We start from the raw sequence: 11,741 nt of genomic DNA, 5'->3' as shown, positions 1-11,741 counted from the left end.
CTTTAATCTCGGCAAGGTCAAAGAAGAGGAAATTAATCGTTTTATCATTTTTCTAGTTCAAAACGAAAATTGGATATCAACTATTTTTCTCGTTTATGGTTTCCAAATTGGACATCCAATAACAGAAAACAAATATCGAGAAAATGTATCAGATTTAGATTTTTGTTCATACCTGGAAGTACACGCCCCCTAATATAATATTCACTGCGCATAGCGGGTGTGTTTACAGTCTGGATTGAGCTGTAGTGTCCTTAGACATTTGTGTGACAGGAGGATAAAAATAGTGATGTTCGCTAAAATGCTTAATTTACAGTATCATCAAGTTAGCATGGCAATAGAATGAACTCAACGACAACTGAACAAAGTTGGCTTGCACTACCTGGCTAGCTAGCATTAGCCGGCCAACGTTACTGCTGTCAAGCTAGCTAACTGACTAGCTAGCTAGCAGGCTGGCTGGCTAGCTTTCTAGCCTCACCTAGCTATTGGCTATAGTCATGCTAGCTAGTGGAAGTAAGTTAGTCCCTCATGCTAGATAGTAGTAGTAGCTAGCTAGTGGAAGTAAGTTAACGTTCTCTCAACATGCTTCAAGTTGAAGCAGCCCGGCCAGAGGTAACTGCTGCAGAAAGGTGAGATTTCTACAGTACTTTATGTAGCTAACTTAGCTAGATCTTCTGTCTGGCTGGTGCTTATTGACTTAGTAGGCTAATAATGAACTGTGAGATGATCACAGTGAGATGATACAGGTCGGGAGAGGTCGTGTTTTTCTCTAGCTGGAGGTAAGCAGGAGGTAAGCTTCTCATATGGTGTTGAGTAAAGCTTAACCATGTATTAGATCGTAGGTAGGTAGTTAGCTGTAGTTAGGTATTGTATTTATCATAGGTTAGTATTGTTGTTTTTGTAGGTTTCCGTAGGTAATTGTAGGTTAGTATCGAAGCACGAGGCTAGCTAGCTAGCGGGTAGCTACTGGTAACGATTAGCAACGCTAGAGAGCTGGTCCCAATGTTAATGTAGTGCTAGCCAACGTTTAATTTTTGCTTAACCATGTATTAGATCGTAGGTAGGTAGTTAGCCGTAGTTAGGTATTGTATTTATTATAGGTTAGTATTGTTGTTATTGTAGGTTTCCGTAGGTAATTGTAGGTTAGTATCGAAGCACGAGGCTAGCTAGCTAGCGGGTAGCTACTGGTAACGATTAGCAACGCTGGAGAGCTGGTTCCAATGTTAATGTAGTACTAGCCAACGTTTAATTTTTTGCTGCGTTATGCGTTATGAAAGGAACTAGACACGGACTTGAATTATCTGTTTAGTGTGCTAACACACTCTTGGCAGTTTGTTGTAACCAAGTATTGATGCTAAATTGTGTGTTAATGGATGCTAGCTTGCAAGTTAGCTACGGCGTCATAGCTAGGCATCGTGGGTTGTTGTGTGTAGTTACTGTGTCTTGGCAGTGCCGGCTGTAGCACGAAGCGAGCTACCTAGCCGTTTTTTCGAACAGAGTCAGAGTCAACACAATAGCCATTGTGTGCCGGGTGTAGCACGAAGCTAGCTAGCTAGCCGTTCTTCAAACAAAGTCAACACAGTGGCCATTGCTAGCTACCCAACACGACCAGCTAACTGTACGGTAGTAGCTAAATACAATATACTTGTCCTAGCTAGCCAACGTCTAATCATTGCTGCGTCATGAAAGGAACTTGACACAGACACGAATGATCTGTTTAGTGTGTTATCACACTATTGGTGGTTTGTTGTGACCAAGTGTTGGTGCTAAACGGTGTGTTATTGTTATTGGATGCTAGCTTGCTAGTTAGCTATGGTGTCATAGTTGGCTAGCTGAATAAAGTGGGTTGAGTCTATTCCTTTAAACATTGAACCGCTGTGGTTCACAACAATTCTGATTTCTAAAGGCGGAAGTTGGGAGAGTTTTTGTTCGGGTGGTTCAGTGAAACAATTTTAGTTTCTGAGGTAGACGTTTTTGGTGAGGGAGGCCCTGCTCTCTCCGCTCCCAGATGCTTAGCTCATTTCATTCCGATCTCCTCTGCATTTTTGTAGCCATTTGCTACAGCCTGTCAACTATGTCTCTGCCTATCCCTGTTCTCTCCTCTCTGCACAGGCTACACAAACGCACCACACCGCGTGGCTGCTGCCTCTCTAACCTGGTGGTCCCTGCACGCACCACCCACGTGGAGTTCCAGGTCGCAGGCAGCCTCTGGAACTGCCGTTCTGCTGCCAACAAAGCTGACTTCATCCCAGCCTATGCCAACCTCCAGTCCCTCGACTTCCTGGCGCTGACGGAAACATGGATCACCACTGAAAACACTGCTACTCCTACTGCTCTCTCCTCGTCTGACCATGGGTTCTCGCATACCCCGAGAGCATCTGGTCAGAGGGGTGGTGGTACAGGAATCCTCATCTCTCCCAAGTGGACATTCTCAATTTTTCCCCTAACCCATCTGTCTATCTCCTCATTTGAATTCCATGCTGTCACAGTCACTAGCCCATTTAAGCTTAATATCCTTGTCATCTATCGCCCTCCAGGTTCCCTTGGAGAGTTCATCAATGAGCTTGACGCCTTGATAAGTTCCTTCCCTGAGGATGGCTCACCCCTCACAGTTTTGGGGGATTTCAACCTCCCTATGTCCACATTTGACTCATTTCTCTCTGCCTCCTTCTTTCCACTCCTCTCCTCTTTTGACCTCACCCTCTCACCGTCCCCCCCTACTCACAAGGCAGGCAATACGCTTGACCTCATCTTCACTAGATGCTGCTCCTCTACTAATCTCACTGCAACTCCCCTCCATGTCTCCGACCACTACTTTGTTTCCTTTTCTCTCTCACTCTCCTCCCACACTACTCACTCTGCCCCTACACAGATGGTAATGCGCCGCCGCAACCTTCGCTCTCTCTCTCCCACTACTCTCTCCTCTTCCATCCTATCATCTCTTCCCTCTGCTCAATCCTTCTCCCTCCAATCTCCTGATTCTGCCTCCTCAACCCTCCTTTCCTCCCTTTCTGCATCCTTTGACTCTCTGTGTCCCCTATCCTCCCGGCCGGCTCGGTCCTCCCCTCCAGCTCCGTGGCTTGATGACTCATTGCGAGCTCACAGAACAGAGCTCCGGGCAGCGGAGCGGAAATGGAAGAAAACTAAACTCCCTGCCGACCTGGCATCTTTTCACTCCCTCCTCTCTACATTTTCTTCATCTGTTTCTGCTGCTAAGGCCACCTTCTACCACTCTAAATTCCAAGCATCTGCCTCTAACCCTAGGAAGCTCTTTGCCACATTTTCCTCCCTCCTGAATCCTCCCCCCCCCCCCCCCCTCCTCTCTCTCTGTAGATGACTTCGTCAACCACTTTGAAAAGAAGGTTGACGACATCCGATCCTCGTTTGTTAAGTCTAATGACACTGCTGGTCCTGCTCACACTGCCCTACCCTATGCTTTGACTTCTTTCTCCCCTCTCTCTCCAGATAAAATCCTGCGACTTGTGACTGCAGGCCGCCCAACAACCTGCCCACTTGACCCCATCCCCTCCTCCCTTCTCCAGACCATCTCCGGTGACCTTCTCCCCTACCTCACCTCGCTGATCAACTCATCCTTGACCGCTGGCCATGTCCCTTCCGTCTTCAAGAGAGCGAGAGTTGCTCCCCTTCTCAAAAAAACAACACTCGACCCCACTGATGTCAACAACTACAGACCAGTATCCCTTCTTTCTTTTCTTTCCAAAACTATTGAGCGTGCCGTCTTTAGCCAACTCTCTTGCTATCTCTCTCAGAATGACCTTCTTGATCCAAACCAATCAGGTTTCAGGACTGGTCATTCAACTGAGACTGCTCTTCTCTGTGTCACGGAGACTCTCCGCACTGCTAAAGCTAACTCTCTCTCCTCTGCTCTTGTCCTTCTAGACCTGTCTGCTGCCTTTGATACTGTGAACCATCAGATCCTCCTCTCCACCCTCTCCGAGCTGGGCATCTCCGGCGCGGCTCACTCCTGGATTGCGTCCTACCTGACCGGTCGCTCCTACCAAGTGGCGTGGCGAGAAGCTGTCTCCGCACCACGTGCTCTCACCACTGGTGTCCCCCAGGGCTCAGTTCTAGGCCCTCTCCTTTTCTCCCTATACACCAAGTCACTTGGCTCTGTCATATCCTCACATGGCCTTTCCTATCATTGCTACGCTGACGATACACAACTAATCTTCTCCTTTCCCCCTTCTGATAACCAGGTGGCGAATCGCATCTCTGCATGTCTGGCAGACATATCAGTATGGATGACGGATCACCACCTCAAGCTGAACCCTGGCAAGACGGAGCTGCTCTTCCTCCCGGGGAAGGACTGCCCGTTCCATGATCTCGCCATCACGGTTGACAACTCCGCTGTGTCCTCCTCCCAGAGTGCGAAGAGCCTAGGCGTGACCCTGGACAACACCCTGTCGTTCTCCGCCAACATCAAGGTGGTGACCCGCTCCTGCAGGTTCATGCTCTACAACATTCGGAGAGTACGACCCTGCCTTACACAGGAAGCGGCACAGGTCCTAATCCAGGCACTTGTCATCTCCCGTCTGGACTACTGCAACTCGCTGTTGGCTGGCCTCCCTGCCTGTGCCATTAAACCCCTACAACTCATCCAGAATGCCGCAGCCCGTCTGGTGTTCAACCTTCCCAAGTTCTCTCACGTCACCCCCCTCCTCCGCACACTCCACTGGCTTCCAGTTGAAGCTCGCATCCGCTACAAGACCATGGTGCTTGCCTATGGAGCAGTGAGGGGAACGGCACCTCTGTACCTTCAGGCTCTGATCAGTCCCTACACCCAAACGAGGGCATTGCGTTCATCCACCTCTGGCCTGCTGGCTCCCCTTCCTCTGCGGAAGCATAGCTCCCGCTCAGCCCAGTCAAAACTGTTCGCTGCTCTGGCACCCCAATGGTGGAACAAGCTCCCTCACGACGCCAGGACAGCGGAGTCACTCACCACCTTCCGGAGACATTTGAAACCCCACCTCTTTAAGGAATACCTGGGATAGGATAAAGTGTTCCTTCTAACCCCCCCCCCCCCCCCCCAAATTGTAAAGTGGTTATCCCACTGGCTATAGGGTGAACGCACCAATTTGCGAGTCGCTCTGGCTAAGAGCGTCTGCTAAATGACGTTAATGTGCCCTTGAGCAAGGCACTTAACCCTAATTGCTCCTGTAAGTCGCTCTGGATAAGAGCGTCTGCTAAATGACTAAAATGTAAATGTAAATGTAAATGTAAATGAACTGCAGTTACTGTAAATGGCTACCTATCTGGCCCTTTTGCCTAGCTATTTCTTACACATTCAATATAACAATATCCTCTAACCCTGCTGTACCCTACTGTGCTGAGACAATCTGACTCTAGAACAGTATTACACCATTTTTAAATGGAATGTTCAACAGTGATTATTGATTTCTCTCTCTCTCTTTGCTATCCTCACAGTTCACTCACTATGATACTGTATGTAGGATGGTTGATGGCACCTACAGACCTGTTTGAGGGGCAACTGGACAGAACATATCAAAATGCTTGGACCTCAGCTGAGACCCTCCTCTCTTTCCCCATCTTTCAAGGAAAGCCCCTTCTTTACACTTCCTGTTTGGCATGATGCTCTCAAGGTGTGTCTCATTCTCATGTTGTGTGGTGTTCCCTATCGATGACTCCTAGACACTTTAACATTGTTTGCCTCCAAATTGGTGGCCACATCAGGCTATTTACTTGTTACCTGTGTGTTAGAATACTGCGTCCCTTTCACATACAGTGCATTCGGAAAGTATTCGACCACTTGACTTTTTCCACATTTTGTTATGTTACAGCCTTATTCTAAATTGGATTAAATTATTTATTTTTTCTCATCAATCTGCACACAATACCCCATAATGACAAAGCAAAGACAGGTTTTTGCAAATGTATTATCAATAAAAAAACGGAAATATCACACTTACATAAGTATTCAGATCCTTTACTCAGTACTTTGTTGAAGCACCTTTGGCAGCAATTACAGCCTCGAGTCGTCTTGGGTATAACGCTACAAGCTTGGCACACCTGTATTTGGGGAGTTTCTCCCATTCTTCTCTGCAGATCCTCTCAAGCTCTGTCAGGTTGGAAAGGGAAAGGGGGATAGCTAGTCAGTTGTACAACTGAATGCATTCAACTGAAATGTGTCTTCCGAATTTAACCCAACCCCTCTGAATCAGAGAGGTGCGGAGGGCTGCCTTAATCAACATCCACGTCTTCGGCGCCCGGGGAACAGTGGGTTAACTACCTTGCTCGGGGGCAGAACGACATATTTTTTACTTGTCAGCTAGGGGATTCAATCCAGCTACCTTTTGGTTACTGGCCCAACGCTCCTACCCGCCAGGCTACCTGCCACCCCATGAGCGTCGCTGCACAGCTATTTTTAGGTCTCTCCAGAGATGTTCGATCGGGTTCAAGTCCGGGCTCTGGCTGGGCCCCTCAAGGACATTCAGAGACTTGTCCCGAAGCCACTCCTGCGTGATCTTGGTTGTGTGCTTAGGGTCATTGACCTGTTGGAAGGTGAGCCTTCGCCCCAGTCTGAGAATGATGGAGGCCACTGTGTTCTTGGGGACCTTCAATGCTGCAGACATTCTTGGGTACCCTTCCCCAGATATGTGCCTCGTCACAATCCTGTCTCTGAGCTCTATGGACAATTCCTTCAACCTCATGGCTTGGTTTTTGCTCTGACATGCACTGTGTGCCTTTCCAAATCATGTCCAATTGAATCAATGGAAACAGGATGTACCTGAGCTCAATTTCGGGTCTCATAGCAAAGGGTCTGAATACGTATGTAAATAAGGTATTTTTATTTTTTATACATTTGCAAAATTTTATGAAAACCTGTTTTCGCTTTGTCATTATGGGGTATTGTGTGTAGATTGATGAGGAAAATGTTTGATTTAATCCATTTTAGAATAAGGCTGTAACGTAAAATTTTTTGGAAAAAGTCAAGGGGTCTGAATACTTTCCAAATGCACTGTAATTTGAATGATCCCTCCAATGCCACATGCTCTCTGTCTTTCTCTCCAGGATATTAGGGGAAGTTGATTTGCTGTTGGCACCAATCCCACGCTGCCAGACAACATCAACGACTTTATCCCCCTCATCCTGAACTTTGCTAACTCTTGTTCAACTGCCTGATGCCTCTGGGTCTGCAGATAGATGCAGAGAAGATATTGGCTCAACACTCACCTGCCAATCAGTATTGGCAACTCGATAGTATTGGAAATGACACCCTTCAAGTACTTAGTAAATGTCCAAATTAATGAAATGCCCTTAATTTGCATTGTGAATGTTGCTTTCATGGTTGTGATTAACAGTATGAATGTAAGAGTGGTAATGAAATGAATTACAGCAGCAGTATTTTTATATTCCAGCAGATGGCAGTAATCGACCTTCAATAATTAGTAGGGGCAGAGAGCAGGGTGCAGGAGGATTAGGCTTGAGATCCAAAGGCCTTGAATTCACACAAAATGTGCCTATAATCCAGGGTTTCCCAAACTCCGTCTTCGGGACCCCAAGGGGTGCACGTTTTGGTTTTTGCCCTAGCACTACACAGCTGATTAAAATAATCAACTAATCATCAAGCTTTGATAATTTTAATCAGATGTGTGTTAGGGCAAAAACCAAAACGTGCACTCCTTTGGGTCCTGAGGATCGAGTTTGGGAAACACTGCTATAATCCAAATTGAGCAGCTTGAGTGCCATTACTCAGTGTTGTAGTCATTAAACCCACATTTCTGAAACGTTTTGCCTACTGTGCTCTGCTCACTATACTATCAACCTAAAGTACAACACATCCTCCTGTTTTGTAAAAATAAATATGAACACAGAGCAGTTTACAAGCAACATGTAAAATATAACCCCAGAATTGGATGACTTTCCCTTAGATATAAAATCAACACAAACATAAAACACTAGATCTGGAGAAAAAGTGACTTTGTCAAATATGAGAGAGTGAGGTCTGTCTTTAAACCTGTGTTGGAAACACTTATGACATACAGTTGAAGTCAGAAGTTTACATACACCTTAGCCAAATACATTTAAACTCAGTTTTTCACAATTCCTGACATTTAATCCTAGTAAAAGTTCCCTGTCTTAGGTCAGTTAGGATCACCACTTTATTTTAAGAATGTGAAATGTCAGAATAATAGTAGAGAGCATGATTTATTTCAGCTTTTATTTCTTTCATCACATTCCCAGTGGGTCAGAAGTTTACATACACTCAATTAGTATTTGGTAGCATTGCCTTTAAATTGTTTAACTTGGGTCAAAAGTTTCGGGTAGCCTTCCACAAGCTTCCCACAATAAGTTGGGTGAATTTTGGCCCATTCCTCCTGACAGAGCTGGTGTAACTGAGTCAGGTTTGTAGGCCTCCTTGCTCGCACACGCTTTTTCAGTTCTGCCCACACATTTTCTATAGGATTGAGGTCAGGGCTTTGTGATGGCCACTCCAATACCTTGACTTTGTTGTCCTTAAGCCATTTTGCCTCAACTTTGGAAGTATGCTTGGGGTCATTGTCCATTTGGAAGACCCATTTGCGACCAAGCTTTAACTTCCTGACTGATGTCTTGAGATGTTGCTTCAATATATCCACATAATTTTCCTTCCTCATGATTCCATCTATTTTGTGAAGTGCACCAGTCCTTCCTGCAGCAAAGCACCCCCACAGCATGATGCGGCCACCCCCGTCCTTCACGGTTGGGATGGTGTTCTTCGGCTTGCAAGCAACCCCCTTTTTCCTCCAAACATAACGATGGTCATTATGGCCAAACAGTTCTATTTTTGTTTCATTAGACCAGAGGACATTTTTCCAAAAAGTACGATCTTTGTCCCCATATGCAGTTGCAAACCGTAGTCTGGCTTTTTTATGGCGGTTTTGGAGCGGTGGCTTCTTCCTTGCTGAGCGGCCTTTCAGGTTATGTCGATATAGGACTCGTTTTACTGTGGATATACAGTGGGGGGGGGGAAGTATTTAGTCAGCCACCAATTGTGCAAGTTCTCCCACTTAAAAAGATGAGAGGCCTGTAATTTTCATCATAGGTACACGTCAACTATGACAGACAAATTGAGAATATTTTTTCCATCATCACATTGTAGGATTTTTAATGAATTTATTTGCAAATTATGGTGGAAAATAAGTATTTGGTCACCTACAAACAAGCAAGATTTCTGGCTCTCACAGACCTGTAACTTCTTCTTTAAGAGGCTCCTCTGTCCTCCACTCGTTACCTGTATTAATGGCACCTGTTTGAACTTGTTATCAGTATAAAAGACACCTGTCCACAACCTCAAACAGTCACACTCCAAACTCCACTATGGCCAAGACCAAAGAGCTGTCAACGGACACCAGAAACAAAATTGTAGACCTGCACCAGGCTGGGAAGACTGAATCTGCAATAGGTAAGCAGCTTGGTTTGAAGAAATCAACTGTGGGAGCAATTATTAGGAAATGGAAGACATACAAGACCACTGATAATCTCCCTCGATCTGGGGCTCCACGCAAGATCTCACCCCGTGGGGTCAAAATGATCACAAGAACGGTGAGCAAAAATCCCAGAACAACACGGGGGGACCTAGTGAATGACCTGCAGAGAGCTGGGACCAAAGTAACAAAGCCTACCATCAGTAACACACTATGCCGCCAGGGACTCAAATCCTGCAGTGCCAGATGTGTCCCCCTGCTTAAGCCAGTACATGTCCAGGCCCGTCTGAAGTTTGCTAGAGTGCATTTGGATGATCCAGAAGAGGATTGGGAGAATGTCATATGGTCAGATGAAACCAAAATAGAACTTTTTGGTAAAAACTCAACTCGTCGTGTTTGGAGGACAAATAATGCTGAGTTGCATCCAAAGAACACCATACCTACTGTGAAGCATGGGGGTGGAAACATCATGCTTTGGAGCTGTTTTTCTGCAAAGGGACCAGGACGACTGATCCGTGTAAAGGAAAGAATGAATGGGGCCATGTATCATGAGATTTTTAGTGAAAACCTCCTTCCATCAGCAAGGGCATTGAAGATGAAACGTGGCTGGGTCTTTCAGCATGACAATGATCCCAAACACACCGCCCGGGCAACGAAGGAGTGGCTTCGTAAGAATCATTTCAAGGTCCTGGAGTGGCCTAGCCAGTCTCCAGATCTCAACCCCATAGAAAATCTTTGGAGGGAGTTGAAAGTCTGTGTTGCCCAGCGACAGCCCCAAAACATCACTGTTCTAGAGGAGATCTGCATGGAGGAATGGGCCAAAATACCAGCAACAGTGTGTGAAAACCTTGTGATTGACCTGTGTCATTGCCAACAAAGGGTATATAACAAGTATTGAGAAACTTTTGTTATTGACCAAATACTTATTTTACACCATAATTTGCAAATAAATTCATAAAAAATCCTACAATGTGATTTTCTGGAGAGAAAAAAATCTAATTTTGTCTGTCATAGTTGACGTGTACCTATGATGAAAATTACAGGCCTCTCTCATCTTTTTAAGTGGGAGAACTTGCACAATTGATGGCTGACTAAATACTTTTTTCCCCCACTGTAGATACTTTTGTACCTGTTTCCTCCAGCATCTTCACAAGGTCCTTTACTGTTCTGGGATTGATTTTCACTTTTTGCACAAAAGTACGTTCATCTCTAGGAGACAGAATGCGTCTCCTTCCTGAGCGGTATGACGGCTGCGGGGTCCCATGGTGTTTATACTTGCGTAATATTGTTTGTACAGATGAATGTGAACCAGGCTTGTGGAGGTCTACGATTTTCCCATGATGTCAACCAAAGAGGCACCGAGTTTGAAGGTAGGCCTTGAAATACATCCACAGGTACACCTCCAATTGACTCAAATGATGTCAATTAGCCTATCAGAAGCTTCTAAAGTCATGACATAATTTTCTGGAATTTTCCAAGCTGTTTAAAGGCACAGTCAACTTAGTGTATGTAAACGTCTGACCCACTGAAATTGTGATACAGTGAATTATAAGTGAAATAATCTGTCTGTTAACAATTGTTGGAAAAATTACTTGTGTCATGCACAAAGTAGATGTCCTAACCGACTTGCCAAAACTATAGTTTGTTAACAAGAAATGTGTGGAGTCGTTGAAAAACGATTTTTAATGACTTTTACATTTACGTCATTTAGCAGATGCTCTTATCCAGAGCGACTTACAAATTGGTGCATTCACCTTATAGCCAGTGAGTGGATAACCACTTTACAATATGTTTTTATTTTTATTTTATTTTTTTCTTTCTTTGGGGTGGGGTAAGGGGGGTAGAAGGATTACTTTATCCTATCCCAGGTATTCCTTAAAGAGGTGGGGTTTCAAGTGTCTCCGGAAGGTGGTGAGTGACTCCGCTGTCCTGGCGTGGTGAGGGAGCTTGTTCCACCATTGGGGTGTCAGAGCAGCGAACAGTTTTGACTGGGCTGAGCGGGAACTGTGCTTCCGCAGAGGTAGGGGGGCCAGCAGGCCAGAGGTGGATGAACGCAATGCCCTCGTTTGGGTGTAGGGACTGATCAGAGCCTGAAGGTACGGAGGTGCCGTTCCCCTCACAGCTCTGTAGGCAAGTACCATGGTCTTGTAGCAGATGCGAGCTTCAACTGGAAGCCAGTGGAGTGTGCGGAGGAGCGGGGTGATGTGAGAGAACTTGGGAAGGTTGAACACCAGACGGGCTGCGGCATTCTGGATCAGTTGTAGGGGTTTAATGGCACAGGCAGGGAGCCCAGCCAAC

The 11,741-nt window shown here is 45.7% G+C and overlaps 1 long non-coding RNA gene across 1 annotated transcript; it reads left to right on the top strand.

Moving 5' to 3' along the window:
- The first annotated feature begins 210 nt into the window (after window positions 1-210).
- Window positions 211-7,760, top strand: LOC311135585. The gene is made up of 3 exons (XR_014613791.1): window positions 211-626; window positions 5,443-5,618; window positions 7,048-7,760. It is a non-coding gene; the product is annotated as an uncharacterized lncRNA (long non-coding RNA).
- Window positions 7,761-11,741: the final 3,981 nt, after the last annotated feature.

This window comes from Coregonus lavaretus (assembly GCF_964263955.1).
Source record: "Coregonus lavaretus genome assembly, chromosome: 10".
In the NCBI taxonomy this organism is placed as follows: Eukaryota; Metazoa; Chordata; class Actinopteri; order Salmoniformes; family Salmonidae; genus Coregonus; species Coregonus lavaretus.
The sequence above is the reverse complement of the archived record's forward strand: the minus strand, read 5'-3'. Positions and strand labels throughout refer to the sequence as shown.